This window comes from Rhipicephalus microplus, chromosome 2 (genome assembly GCF_043290135.1).
Source record: "Rhipicephalus microplus isolate Deutch F79 chromosome 2, USDA_Rmic, whole genome shotgun sequence".
NCBI lineage: Eukaryota > Metazoa > Arthropoda > Arachnida > Ixodida > Ixodidae > Rhipicephalus > Rhipicephalus microplus.
Window position 1 is genome coordinate 281,966,635 of NC_134701.1, and position 13,858 is coordinate 281,980,492.

The following is a 13,858-nucleotide window of genomic DNA, read 5'->3' on the forward strand; positions in this document are numbered from 1 at the left end:
CCGCTTGAGCTGTTCGGCCTGTTAAGCAAAGCGTTAAGGAAGGACCTGCCAAGGCCGTCAGCTTTCATGGGAAATAATACACAGCGTGTGATAATATGATGGCGTTATTTCTCTATGTGCTTTTTCATGAAACTTGCAAGTGGTATCCTATTCATTTACAGAGCTCGAAAATGTTCCTTCTATATTCACTGATATCGAAAATTCTTTAAGAACTTCAACTTGAACACGCCTATATTCAGTATCGCGACAAGTATAAGTGTGGCGTTAACACGCGAAGAAATTAATAGAAGTGCTCGACGCATCTATTTGCAGAACTGAAAACACACGTCATGCGCAGCTCCGCTTGAGTTCAGAAATTTATTCGCCAGCCGGAAGTTCAACATTTCCGTCAGGCAAAACAAATCTGGTGCAAGTCAAAGCAATAACGCGCGTTCACACAAAAATACGGCAGTGCCGAAACTTTCTCCTTGAACAAAATATCCCCACATTAGTAAAAAAAAAAAAATTGTCCATCAAATGCAGCAGTGTGGAACTGCCGCAAATCCTACGCTATGCCCCACCGTGGTGGTCTAGTGGCTAAGGTACTCGGCTGCTGACCCGCAGGTCACGGGATCGAATCCCAGCGGCTGCATTTCCGATGGAGGCGGAAATGCTGTAGGCCCGTGTGCTCATATTTGGGTGCACGTTAAAGAACCCCAGGTGGTCTGAATTCCCGGAGCCCTCCACTACAGCGTCTCTCACAATCATATGGTGGTTTCGGGACGTCAACTCCACATATCAATCAATCAATCAATCAATCAATCAAATCCTACGCTATGGCAGCCTCGGTACAGTTAATTGCATCAAATGCACGCGCACCAGGAATGGCGGCCTCACTGAGCGCGCTCTGTAAGATGACCGTCACGATGTGCAGCTGTCACTGAAACATCGCCCCCCCCCCCCCCTCCTGCCCGTCAGGCTCGTTTAGAACCCATGACTCTGCGTGCATCGGGGTCAAACACGCTGCAAATAAAGCAAGCACGAAGACAGGCTGTGCGCATTTACCTCGACGTTTTCAGCGCAAGGCGTCAGATACAAAACACGCCACGGCCGTCACTCCTATGCGCTATATAGTGTCAGTGTACGTTTACGGCGTTTTTGTTTAGATTTTTGTTTTACTAGTCACTGGGAAGCTTATACGCAGCAGCGACGTTCCTTACTGCTAAGTCCGTGGCATGCATGGCTCCACGATCATGCGTATTCGAAGGCAGGCGGATGCCGGCAGTATAGACTTATTTCATGTTGTAAACATAGGCACTGTCAACAACATGAAATAGGTCTTTACGTCGCGGCACGTAGGCTCCGCCCCGCCCAAAAAATCGCAACCGCCCTCGATGATCACGTGACAACAAGGCACAGCAGCTGCAAAACTGCCGCCCAGCGCAGCGCATCATGGGAGCCCCCCGCGCGAAGTATACGAGCCGCAACGTGGCTACAAGCGCCACAGAATGTCGACGGCACCTGCCGCCGTTTACAAGCATGGATTAGGTCTACACACTAAACAAAAATGACCTGAAATAACCTCAAAAACTGGGTAAACCATTTGTCCTCTAGGGCACTACCTTTCCTGTTTTTTTTTTTTTTTACCACCTACTACCGAGGTAAAAATTTACTCTCGTGCTAACTGAGTTTTTGACCGTAGGGAGAGTAGTAAATATTTACCCCAGTGAGGTTTTCAGCGAGTATAGAGAGTGTAAATTTTTACTACCTTCACAATGTTTTTGAGGTGATTACTGGGAGTTATTTCTGGTGGTAAAAAAATAAAAATTGACGGGTGCATTCGCCCAGAGACGACAAATGTATTGAATAGCAGAATTGATTAAATTTATTGAACGGCAGAATTGGTGACACATAGATTCACATACAGACAAACACGCACGCACAACAAATGCAGAATAATACACCACTAGAACAGACCGCACGCGTTGCTCGACTACACTCCGACAATCCGGTATATATATAGGCACGACTTTTTAACCAGCCATGTAGTACCGGTAGGAGAGCTCTTTTTTTGCATCGATTAACAACAACGCTTGAAGGTGCAAGCATAAGCTTTAGGTGGGCTGCAGGGCACTAAATGTCACACCGACCTTTTATTATAAATCTACACGATCTCACCTTTTTGATTATCCAATAATTGCTTGGCACACCGGGCTCTTTGCCCCACCCGTGTTAGCACTGCTGATGCACAAGTCCATAAAATATACCTAAGTACGCACAAAGCATGGTAGCTCAATGATTTTCATTCGGCGACGGTGCACAAACACAGTAGCAGCACGTATTCATCACAACGGGCGTAGAAGAGCGGTCCACGCCTGCATACAAGCTGCTTACCGACGGCGTTCTAGGCCTTTTCGAGGAGCACGGCTATCCGATGAAACACAGCTGGCGATCACAGAACACATATCCTGTGCGAATTTCGTCGTCATTTCAGACACAAATGAACACGTGACCGCTATCTTGCGCGGACGGGGCGGTGTATGCATACTTCCAACGAAAGACCACCATCCGGGCAGGTCCGGGTTTTCTTCGTGCTCACCGGCCGCCGCTTGTTGGTTCCGTCTGCCTCTTATCGGCTTCGTGCTACATGTTTGAGAACAGTTGGTGCATGAGGTGGGCAATTCGGGCAGCACTTTATTCGTGCAGACATCGCCTACTGTGGAACAAAATATATGCGATGCTTCTTTCACCTGCCCCGGCGACACACTCCCACTGGTCACTGGTGGCCGCGGCTCGGTGCCGACGACAGAGTGAAGCATTTTGCTTATTGCTTCTCCAGCAGCCAAGCACAGACGATGGCACCAGATTGATTTTGTTACCACTGGCAGATCTGGATATATCCGCGAACTGGAGATATCCGCGACGTGCAGGTTCGGAGGCGCTCGGAAGAGCACGGTCGCTCGATGATCTAGGAAACACGTGAGATCCATCAGCCCAACCAGACACACAGATACCGAGCTTCTTGCACTGTCTGTCTCCAAAGCCACCGCCGAGCAAAAGCAACAATTTGCGAAAATATGCAGGACAACTTTCCACAGCAGGTTTTCTTTCTTTTTTTTCTCTTTTGAGAGCCCCCCCCCCCCCCCGTCTTTTTTTTTTTGTTCAAAGAATGCTGTTCTCGCTTGTTGTGCTTATGCTGCCCCCAGTTCCAGTAAAAGTGCGCTGACTCGAGGTCAGTCCAGAGGCACGGCGATGCAAAAAAAAAAAAAACAAAAACAAAACATCTGTGGGCTTCGCCTACCTTCAGTATTCACTGAGAGCGTCACAAGGGGGGTATGGGGCAAAAGCCGCCGAAGCAGCTGCACCTTGCAGTCACGTGGTAATAAACTCTGAAACGCAGGTTAAAAATCACGTGACAGAAAACTCCCTAAGTGGTAAAACTGGATTTTGACATCCTTTTACTACTTGCCTGAGAGGTGGCGGTAAAACTATGTCATGTGCCATCTTTTACTCCTACGCGAGGTAGTAATTTTAAACGCGAGAGAGTTTTCAGAGGTCATGAGCCGGAAAAACCCCAAACTCGGATAGTTTTTGCTTACAGTGTATATACCCTAAGTGTGGTCGAAATTACTCTGAAAACCTCCACTGCATCTCCCACAGTCCACTGTGCGGATACAGATATAGTTAAGCGCTTATATACTCTCACACTCTGATTCAAGTATCGCACTTACATGCCATTATCTCCCTTCTTTAATTATGCAGAAGGCAAGGGAGAAGCGGACATCTCGTGCGGGGGGCGCCTTTGAACAATTACTACCCGTGAAAAGGCACGTAATGTTGCCAGATAACGAGCTGAGCGAGAGAAAGAAAGAATAGGACGGTTAACCTGGTTACAGCTACCTCACTATGGGGAAGAGGAAGCGCACATAAAAGTAAAAGGACACAATATGCAATAATTAGGCGGGGGGAGAGCTGACGTCTTCGAACCACAATTTGGTTATGAGAGACGCCTATAGTAAAGGGCTCCGCAAATTTCGACCACCTGGGGTCAAAGAGGATGATTTGGCCAGTTGGTGATACATGATGGAGTAGAAAACACGAACGTACAAAATAGCCCCTTTATAACGAATGCCGTTAAAGCACGTCATTGCACTGACAATCTGAACGGCTTTCTAGCAACGTTCAGCTATTCGGTAATATTGGTGGTCGTCATCAATGACTTCAGCACGCCTCAAAGAAAAAAAAAATTAAAAATACGTTCGTTTCGCCACGACTTTTTTGTCTTTCCCCTTTGTTCCTTTTCCCTTTGTTTCATCTACTGCTGAATAACGTACTCGCAGGCGACATGTCACGCCGGCAAATCACAGCGCGTTTCAATTATAATGCGTTTCCCATCTGAAAAGTATTATGTGGCAGAGCAAGCGAGGTCTCAGTCACACTTTGATGTCATGGCCCGCTCCAATGCTTTGCATGCCTTCCGACCTCTTACATGCGTCCCGCTCGGCTCTTGTTCGCGATCCGAAGCACTCAGAATTCATATGTCGGGAAAGGGGTGGAGGGAAGGGGGGAGGGTGTTGCTGAGCGTAAATCGCATGTTTCATGCCGCGCCCTTAAGCGCCACAGTCCTGCCAGCGCGTTAAGAACGACGATCCGTTGGTTGAAGACCGGTTATAGTTACACATCCTCGAGCGCGTCACCGGAGCAAGCTGCGGGACGGGCTGTCAGCATTATCGCCACGCTCGCTCGCGGATAAGGGAAGACGCGCGGGTCACGCTGCTGGGCAACACGGACGCAGAACTCGCGGTCCGGGGCCTCGGAGTCAGGCGCGTGCTGGAGAAACAATGGACCCTTTTGTTCTCGGCGGGTTGATAAATGGCGGTCTCGGTTGTCAAAGTGGGTGAGAGGAAGAGCGCGTGCCCCTTTTTGTGCTTACACACACACACACACACACACACACACACACACACACACACACACACACACACACACACACACGCACGCGCACACACACACACACACAAATCAACGACTTACGTATTTGTATTCGTTGGTTACTTATTTTATATTCAAATTACTGCTGACATGCCCGAGTATTCTGCTACAGCCGCCATTCTAGTTGTGTATCGAATACATACATACACTCTAAGAAGTAAATGAGGAAAAGGGGTATCGAGGTTACTCCTTTAGAGGAGTAACTAACTTGCCTTTTCCATTGCACCGTTTTGGGAGTAACTGCGAAAGAGTAACCACGCTCTTGCGGTTACTCCTCAAAGACGCAACTGTCATCAAAAAAAGAAAAACGGGATTGGTTGGAATAACCAGCCTTTCGAAGTGTGTGCAGACATTAAGCAATAATTAGATGTACAATCGATGATAAAGCATCATATTCAGAAATAAGTTTCGAAAAATTTGCAGCAAACACATGGGATCCGAACTCACGACCATCATCGTGCGCGTACACTAACCACACTAAAGCACCGGCTGAAAGGAAACAGGCTGGTGTAGACACTGGTGGGTCGTTTGCACACGGCGCGAAAATTCCTACAGTTACTCCGAAAAACGGGCGCTTTACTCCACAAGGATGAAAATGCCCGTTCTTGCCCTTCCGTGTGCAATCTTTTGCGCGCATTCCGTCTTTAGGAGGAATAAAGAGCACATTTCGGAGTAACTCCGCAGTTCCTCCACAGAACTTTTCAGATTGTACATACATACATACATACATACATACATACATACATACATACATACATACATACATGCATACATGCATACATGCATACATACATACATACATACATACATACATACATACATACATACACGTTTTGCACTGTGCGTGCCGCACCGCATTCGTTAGCGTTTGACAGCTGACAGCCAGCGCCGTTTTGTTTTTTACTCTGCAAGATCCATATTAACCACTTTTACAATCTCATCACACTATATATACCACGCACAGTTAGTTATCCAATCACGTGGCATTAAAGAAAGATATGTGCCGAACACCACGGTATACGGTAAACCGGCACTGCTAATACAGATGAAATCCGAGGACAAAACAGGCACGTTGGCGCGTTTACCGAAGGAGGGGAAATCAGGATTGGATTGGATAAACTTTTATTTGGTCCTCCGAAACACAAATCGCTGTGTTGCGGGCAGCTCCCACGTGGGGCTTCACCGTGCCCTTTTTTTATTGATATGGTATATAAGGAAAACATAACGGCGGGCGAGTAAATGCATGGTGATTTTTAATCGCTCGGGTCCTTCAAAATCACGGTACCTTTATACTCACATGGAACTCTGGAGTCATTGCTTAAATGTTTCCAACGATATTTGCGGCCGAGCACATACTGCGAAGTGAACTTACTTACAGCGCAACACCAGAAAAAATACAGGACAGGGAAGGAGCAAAAGAGAAAGAAAAGACGGCGAAGAAAAGGGCACGCGATCGCTTCATGTTCTTTTCTGAATCTCTTGCGAAGCTTATTTAGAGCCCGACAGACGGAGAGGGGCTTTTCCCGCTCCTCCTAACTCATGCGCACATACATGGAAGAGGGTAATATTTGCAGCGAAGAACTTTGTGTCAGATTTGATGCACAGTGATGTATACACTTGAATACGTAGCCTGTGACAACAAAGACCGACAGCGGGGATGGACGAGCGCGGGGCTATAAGCGATAAAGAAGGAGGGAATATGACAGCTGACCCAGGAACTGTCTCTGTGTCTCCTGCTAACGTCAAACGATTCAAAAGCTTATATATTGAGATCTATTGGTCCCCGTCCCGGGCGTATGTCTATAGTATCCGTGAATCTAGTGGTGCGTAGATGTACGAATTACCGTCGTCCACACTTCGTTGAAAAATGAGGGAGCGTGGCCTCGGCACACTGAGCTTATCTCGGAGGCCACGGCCAGAGGAGCAAAGGACGCTGTCTGTGCTGCCTTCCCTGAAGCATCTTGCCCAGGGGTCAGGCTATTTATGGTCATACCCACCGTTATATTTTCCTTGTTTATCTGTGTACAATAACGGTACAGTATGACGCGCATGGGACCTTAACTAAATTGAAAGCCGACAGTCGCCGAGTTGACGTCTTTCAAGCAAAGACGACTCCCATCATTTTTCGCTCTCAACGAGGTATACGGCTGAGTACGGACATTTGGGGAGGTGCGTTTTTGCTTGACCAGCACGTTCGCTAATTATCACGATGTCAATGAAACCTCTTATGAACTAGGTAATTCCGCACCTGTCGTCAGCTTCTTTAAATTCTAGCGATGCCTTGTCTAAACGCACACTAACGACTCGTAGCGCATTATGGTGCAGCGCTATTATGCACGGATAAAAGTACAAATACGAGGTGGCCTCTATGTGCATTATCTTAATTTCCGCGCAGGGCTTAGTTCCAGCAGCTAAACGGGCGACACGCAATGGCACAACCATGCACATGGTCGACTGTATGACCACACATATCGCGTCATTTGTTTTTTTTTTTTCTGTCATTACCCTTAATTCCTACTGGCTGCCGCTTGTTTGTGACCCAGGACGCGCATCACGTATTCTCACTGCGCATGCGCCCACTGTTGAAAGAAGCGCGGGAGGAGTTTAGCGAGTGTGGGTCAACAGTTGGAGGCCCTGCAGCGTTTCGCTGCCGGTGTCAGACACCTGCCGGTGCTCGTTGGCGTCCAAAATCGGCCCCGTATACGTGTTGCGCGCACGTAATACAGACCTCCCTGGGCACACACACGTGCACACACGTGAGGCGGCTGCGAGCGTATTTACCTCTCGCAATCAGATTCGCGTCGGTCGAGATAATGGCCCGTAATTATTACATGCGGAATGGAACCGAGTGCGTTCTGGGCCCCCACGCATTCGTAGGAGAGCCTCCTTGTTCGGCAGGACCTGTTCTCGTGTCGTGCCGAGTCCGGCGGGGTCTTCGCTCTTCTTCCGCCTCCGTGTCGCCCGCAAACGGACACCGACTGCGTCGAACTGCGCGCGTTCTCGCATATTGGCGTTAATTTTCTCCAATGCTCGTGCACCGGGAAAGTGGGGAGCCTGGCCGTTGTGCGTTACATGCCGTGGCGTGCAGGCAAAGCACACAACGCTTTCTCACTCGGCGCGGTGCTCGCTGAAGCGCGCATTGCCCGCTCGCTTGATGCGCTCATCGAGCGACGGTAATCGGCGCTAATGTGGAGGAGCTTCCCATCAGCGCCGCGCAAGACGGTAGCGGCGCGCGTGTATCGGAGTCGCTCACGTTGTGAACAGCGCCGGGCGAGCCCCCGCGGGGTGCATGACCAGTGGAGTTAATTACCACGACGGCGGCTCGGGGAGGAGGCCGCCGAAGACGCGTATAATCGAGGAGGCGCAATAAGCGGCGGGCACACGGTGACGTGGCAGGCTTGTCACGGGAGCTAATCCGCAGCGGCGGCGACCAGACCGGAGGCGGGGGACCGGTCCGGGACCTCAGCTAATCCCGTGTGGCGGCGGCCCACGGGTTGTTGACCAGCGGCGGCGGCTGCCGAGGCAACAATGGTCGCTATCTGGCCACGAAGCCAGCAGGCTTGCCTGCCCCCGCCGGTGGCAAATGCAGTGCATGAGCATGACACCGGTGCGCGGCCAGAGCATGTCCCCGATGTTCCCGATCACTATCGGGCCCCACCGGCGCTGATAGGGTGGCCCCCCTTGGCCTGAGAAATGTCGTAAAGATCCAAGAAGCGCGCCGCCAGTCGGCATTCTCACTTGCCCTCCTCGCCTCCTCCTCGCGGAACAAGTTTGAGGCCCTTCCTTCCTACTCGCATCTGCGCAGGGGCTGTTGCGGGATTTCGATGGGCCATCTCTCCCGCGGGGGCCGCGCGCTCTCGCCAGCCCCGGCAGAGGGATATAGTGCACGGGGTGCACTTTTTTTTCGGACTCTTTTCGTGTCACCTCTGCGAACGCTGTAAGAAAGAGGGGAAGGGCGGCCACTTTATTGCGCTGACAGTAGCCTCCGCCGCCACGACTGTTTCACGCAATGAACCAGTTTCGGAGGACGCTGTGGACGACCGCCTCCTCGCCTCAATCCTTCTTCAACCTCTCTCACAAGCTCAGCTGGCCAACCTCCGTTTGCAGCAGCCGCTCTTTGTTCGACCAGCAGCTACGGGTCCGTCTACTTTTCCGGTGGCTTGGAACGGCACCCTATCCAGTATGCACAACTCATTCGTGTCCGTCTTCCACTTCTGTTCTTGGAGCCACGGCCCCTCTGAACGCAATCTTGCAACCCCCTCGTAGAAATTATACAATCTCTTCCGTAACAGTGCAGCACTGCAAAAGGACTAGGCGCGCGAGCTGACGCACAACCGAACTAAAGAACCGAATTCCCCAAATGAATAGCAGTTCGTCACTGTCCGGCACCTTACTTATCATATCGCCGATTGTCGTGATTAGCCTGTGCGCGGGCGCAACAGCGGCGCCCAGTCACGAATCGTGCTTAATTACGTGCGAACATGTTTGCGGGTCCGGCCCCTGATTATCTCTCGACGCCGTTTCTGCGGCTTCGACCGCGCTGCACGTATTTAGAGGGGGGCGGCGGTCTGTGCAGTAGCCGCTGTCTCGACGAAGCAGCACGACTTCCCCGTGCAACGCATCGAGCCGAAAGACAGCAGCGCCGACCAGTTGGCCCAATAAGAAACCCCATTTTCGAACCGGCATCGCGCTAACCCGTTCGCCCTTCTTTCATGCCGCCTCGTGGAGATGTGACAGCGCTGCGACATTCCTTTGTGTCGAGGTGGCGTTGACGTTCATTTGAATGCAACCATTGGCCATGTCTTTGTAAGTATCACAGACTTGCAAAGAGGGTTCAGCTTAAATTGAGGACGACGCAGCGAGCAATGGAAAGAAAAATGGTAGGTGTAACCTTAAGAGACAAGAAGAGAGCAGAGTGGATTAGGGGACAAACGGGGGTTAAGGATATCATAGTTGAAATCAAGAAGAGGAAATGGACATGGGCCGGGCATGTAGCGCGTAGACAGGATAACCGCTGGTCATTAAGGGTAACTAACTGGATTCCCAAAGAAGGCAAGCGGGTTAGGGGGAGACAGAAGATTAGGTGGGCAGACGAGATTAAGAAGTTTGCGGGTATAAATTGGCAGCAGCAAGCACAGGACCGGGTTAACTGGCGGAACATGGGAGAGGCCTTTGTCCTGCAGTGGACGTAGTCAGGCTGATGATGATGATGATTGGCCATGTCATTGAAGAGTGCGCGATGAAATCAGTGCGCAGCGCAAGCTGTAGCAAGGGCCTTGTGTTACACAACATGACATCGCTTAGAACATATGGCGGGGCTTAAATTCCAATGCTAAACAGTTGTTCTTGATTACGTCTGACTCATTCCCTTCATAACCATCGTAGGTGGAGCGCAGTTGTCACTCACTTCGCACCCGTTTTTTTTTTCTAATTATTATTGTCCTCGCCTTTCTCGAGGTACCATAATGGTCGTTTACAAACGGTACGATCAATTTATCTTGAATCGCTTCTATTTCGTTTGACGGAAAGAAGCTTACGTATGAGCTGATCTGTAACAAACAAACGAAACAATACCTTTTTTGTTTGCAATGGAAGCGTTCGTACGACCACATGGCAACCAATTTTGATTTTGAACTTCGATTTCAGTGAAGGCGGTTACAACTAATATATATGAGACAGCGTTCAAGGACGAACTTCTTAATTCTTCGTGCTGCAAGTATTGGACCGCTCGCCTTCTCGCGGAGTTTTTATTTTAAAAAGGTGTTCCTGAAGTACAACATAAGACGATGTGACTTGTAAGCTTATGACAGAAACCTGCTAATCAGGTATATGAAATCACACACAATTCCTTTAAGTCCGTAGTCCCACGTATACAAGCCTCACGGCTATTCTGCCGGGCGGCCCTTTCGCGTACTGGACTTCCATACTTACTATCAGCCGGGAAGCGCGAAAATTGCGATAAAGCCGCTCTTCTCACGTGCCTTGATCTTGAGAGAGAGAGAGAGAGAGAGAAGGAGAGAGACCCATGATTGGCTTGTTTTAGTTTCTGTATATTATACTCGCACAGGTTGGCGTGGCTTCAGCGATCATGCAGTATCAAAACTACAACAGGGGAGGAAATTCGCATCTCCGAGAATTCATATTCCTTCGCGCTTGTGTATTACTCGTACACATCCTCTCCAGTCGGGGAGCACAAGTATACAGTACATACCCGTGCGAATAATGATGAAAGCAAAGTATACCGGGGCCGGTCGGCACGGCTTGGGCGAAGCCCCTGAAACGGATTGTGTCCGGCCCATCTGCATGACTAGCCAGTTGTTGATGAGGCCTATTCTGGATTCAAGTCCACGCGCGCACCTCGCCTCCTTTCCCCCGCGGTGCAACCCCCATGGCATCGTCGATTCGGCCCGACAGGTCGCACGGCGCTCCATCGTCGCTAGCGGCATGCGAGGATGATCCATAACGTGGCGCGATGCCACAGGCATCCATTGTCCGGCGCTAGACTGCCCTCTTCAGCACCCTCCCAATCGGCGCGTCTTTTGTGGGACGCACTGTATGGGCCTGGGTTGGCTGCCGCTAATAACTGTGCAGCACTGCTGATGCGAGAGCTGGCGTCGGTCAATCGAACGCCGCGCACACTTCAATGCCCCATAGTCCTGATTTCAATCAGCGGCGTGTCACAACATTTGTTGTTTTTAAATTGAGATTTCTAGGTTTTCTGTTTCATTTTGTTACTTTTAGAACTTATTATCTGCCAGCATGCCAAGAAGAAGCATTTGCTTGTGACTTCTCCAGTTTCATATCACAAGGAACACCGGAGAGGTGTCAGTCTTGTACTGCGCCAGTTTCATACTAGAAGTGTTGCACAGCAAGAAGGCGCTTGGTAAGTGATATAACGCAAGCCCGTGGTATAGATATGCTAGCTGTGACCAATACGAATTATTATGTTTTTTTTTTTTACGTTCTGTAATATTGCAAATGCATGTGCATACTTTCAAGATGTAGATAGAACTTTCCTTATAGTTTTTAGTGCACAAAGATGCGCAGCGGTGACCACCTTCGAATCGCCTCCCACAATATTTTAATAGTTCGACACAATAGCTCCATCTAGACCCCGGAAACCTGCATTTGGGAACCGTGGGGGCGCATCGTCCTGATACATGACCGTAACACGTATAATCTACGATGGCAGAGGTGTGCTCGGTCCAAATATATCTTCGCTGGAAACCATTTCCGGAAGTCGGTGTAGCCCAAGTGCGATTCGTGCATATTGTGCTCCCCATTGAGAGGCTTAGCCTGTCTAACGGTTCCTAATTTCGTTGCTTGTGGAATAGATGATACAATAGCGCAAGCGCATTTCATGCACATGCGTGGCGCTTACAATGTTTAGATTTGAAAGTGGTCACCGCTGCACAACCATATAGAGCTACGCTTGGCACGAATGAAAGCGCCCCCCTTTGCTCTCTCGATTTAAGTAAAAGCATGCGAAATTATGCAGTAATGTCTTTCTTAGGTAAACTGTACCAATTGGAGTGATATGTTGAATATAAATACGCATATGATTTGTTCTGCTGAGCGTGACGATCAAAGCACACGCTTTCCTGTATCAGTAGCAGTCGCTGTTACCGGTCGCTACTCTTGATAAGCGTATAATAATTCCCATTTGTAGCAAGATAACAGATTACAGAAGAAAGGTAACTGCGTTAAATCGCACTTCGCCTTTCTACGGCCCCGCCGCGGTGGTCTAGTGGCTAAGGTACTCGACTGCTGACCCGCAGGTCGCGGGATCGAATCCCGACTGCGGCGGCTGCATTTCCGATGGAGGCGGAAATGCTGTAGGCCCGTGTGCTCGGATTTGGGTGGACGTTAAAGAACCCCAGGTGGTCTAAATTTCCGGAGCCCTCCACTAAGGCGTCTCTCGTAATCATATGGTGGTTTTTGGGACGTTAAACCCCACATATCAATCAATCGATCGCCTTTCTACCGATTTTTCTCGTGGCCATGCAAGCTATCTTGATACATGTAGTTTACTAAATGTGCTAAGGACCACGAGTTCAGACATTATATATGGGTGGCTATGGCTGACACACACACAGAAGCTGCCCGTATGCTTGGGAAGCAAGCAGCAAGCGAGTTCTCCTCAGTGAGCACACTACAGGCGCCAGCTCTTGTAGCCACGCACGCAATGTTTCCAAAGGCGCAGCTCGTTGAATTCACGGACCAAGGAAATAACGGAGAAGAAGGAAGAAGCTCGAGGCTGCATGGGCACGTGCGGCAGGCCGCACGCAGGCTGAAATAAAAAAAAAAGGGGGGGGGGGGTCCCAAAAATATAAACTGCGCCCAACTTCCAATTTGGGAGATCCGAGGGAGAACAAAGTTTATCAGGGGGGGACAAGAAGTTAATGGATGAGTGCGGCTCGGATGACTGATGGTGGGACGCGCCGAGGGGGCCAGGCCCTCCTCCTCTTTCTCCCTCGCTTCTTTAGCTGCTCGTATTCCACTTTAATCTCGCCGGATTCCCGTTTATCCTTTTTTTCTTTATTTCGGTATACCTCGGCCAGTCGCTTATCTGGGCTTTGTTTGTTCTTGGATCTGGGGTTTATTAGAGACCCGAAATTGACCAAAGAAGGAGGCAATTACGTCCCGCGGCCCAGCAGCGAGCTATGGCGCTACTCTCGAAGGAGCGGCTGTCCAGACCGAGAGAGAGAGGGAGCTCGCGTCGTGCGCCTCACGCTAAGTGTCCTTCAAGGCAGCACACGCAGGTCGCCGATATAAGACCCGCCGGAACAACACCGACGAAAGGTCGCACCGACATAATAGCCCACGAGAAAAGGTCGCGGGAGTGTCAACGAAGCAGCGGAATGGCTCTTGAGGGATGAGTTGGAAA

The 13,858-nt window shown here is 49.9% G+C and overlaps 2 protein-coding genes across 2 annotated transcripts in view; one reads left to right on the top strand and one right to left on the bottom strand.

The window, feature by feature from the left end:
• Window positions 1-13,858, bottom strand: part of LOC142780301 (uncharacterized) — a 78,011-nt gene that overhangs the window by 45,822 nt on the left and 18,331 nt on the right. The gene's annotated exons all lie outside the window — the stretch shown is intronic.
• ft (cadherin-related tumor suppressor fat) overlaps window positions 1-13,858 on the top strand; it is a 131,917-nt gene that overhangs the window by 9,140 nt on the left and 108,919 nt on the right. The window lies entirely within an intron of this gene.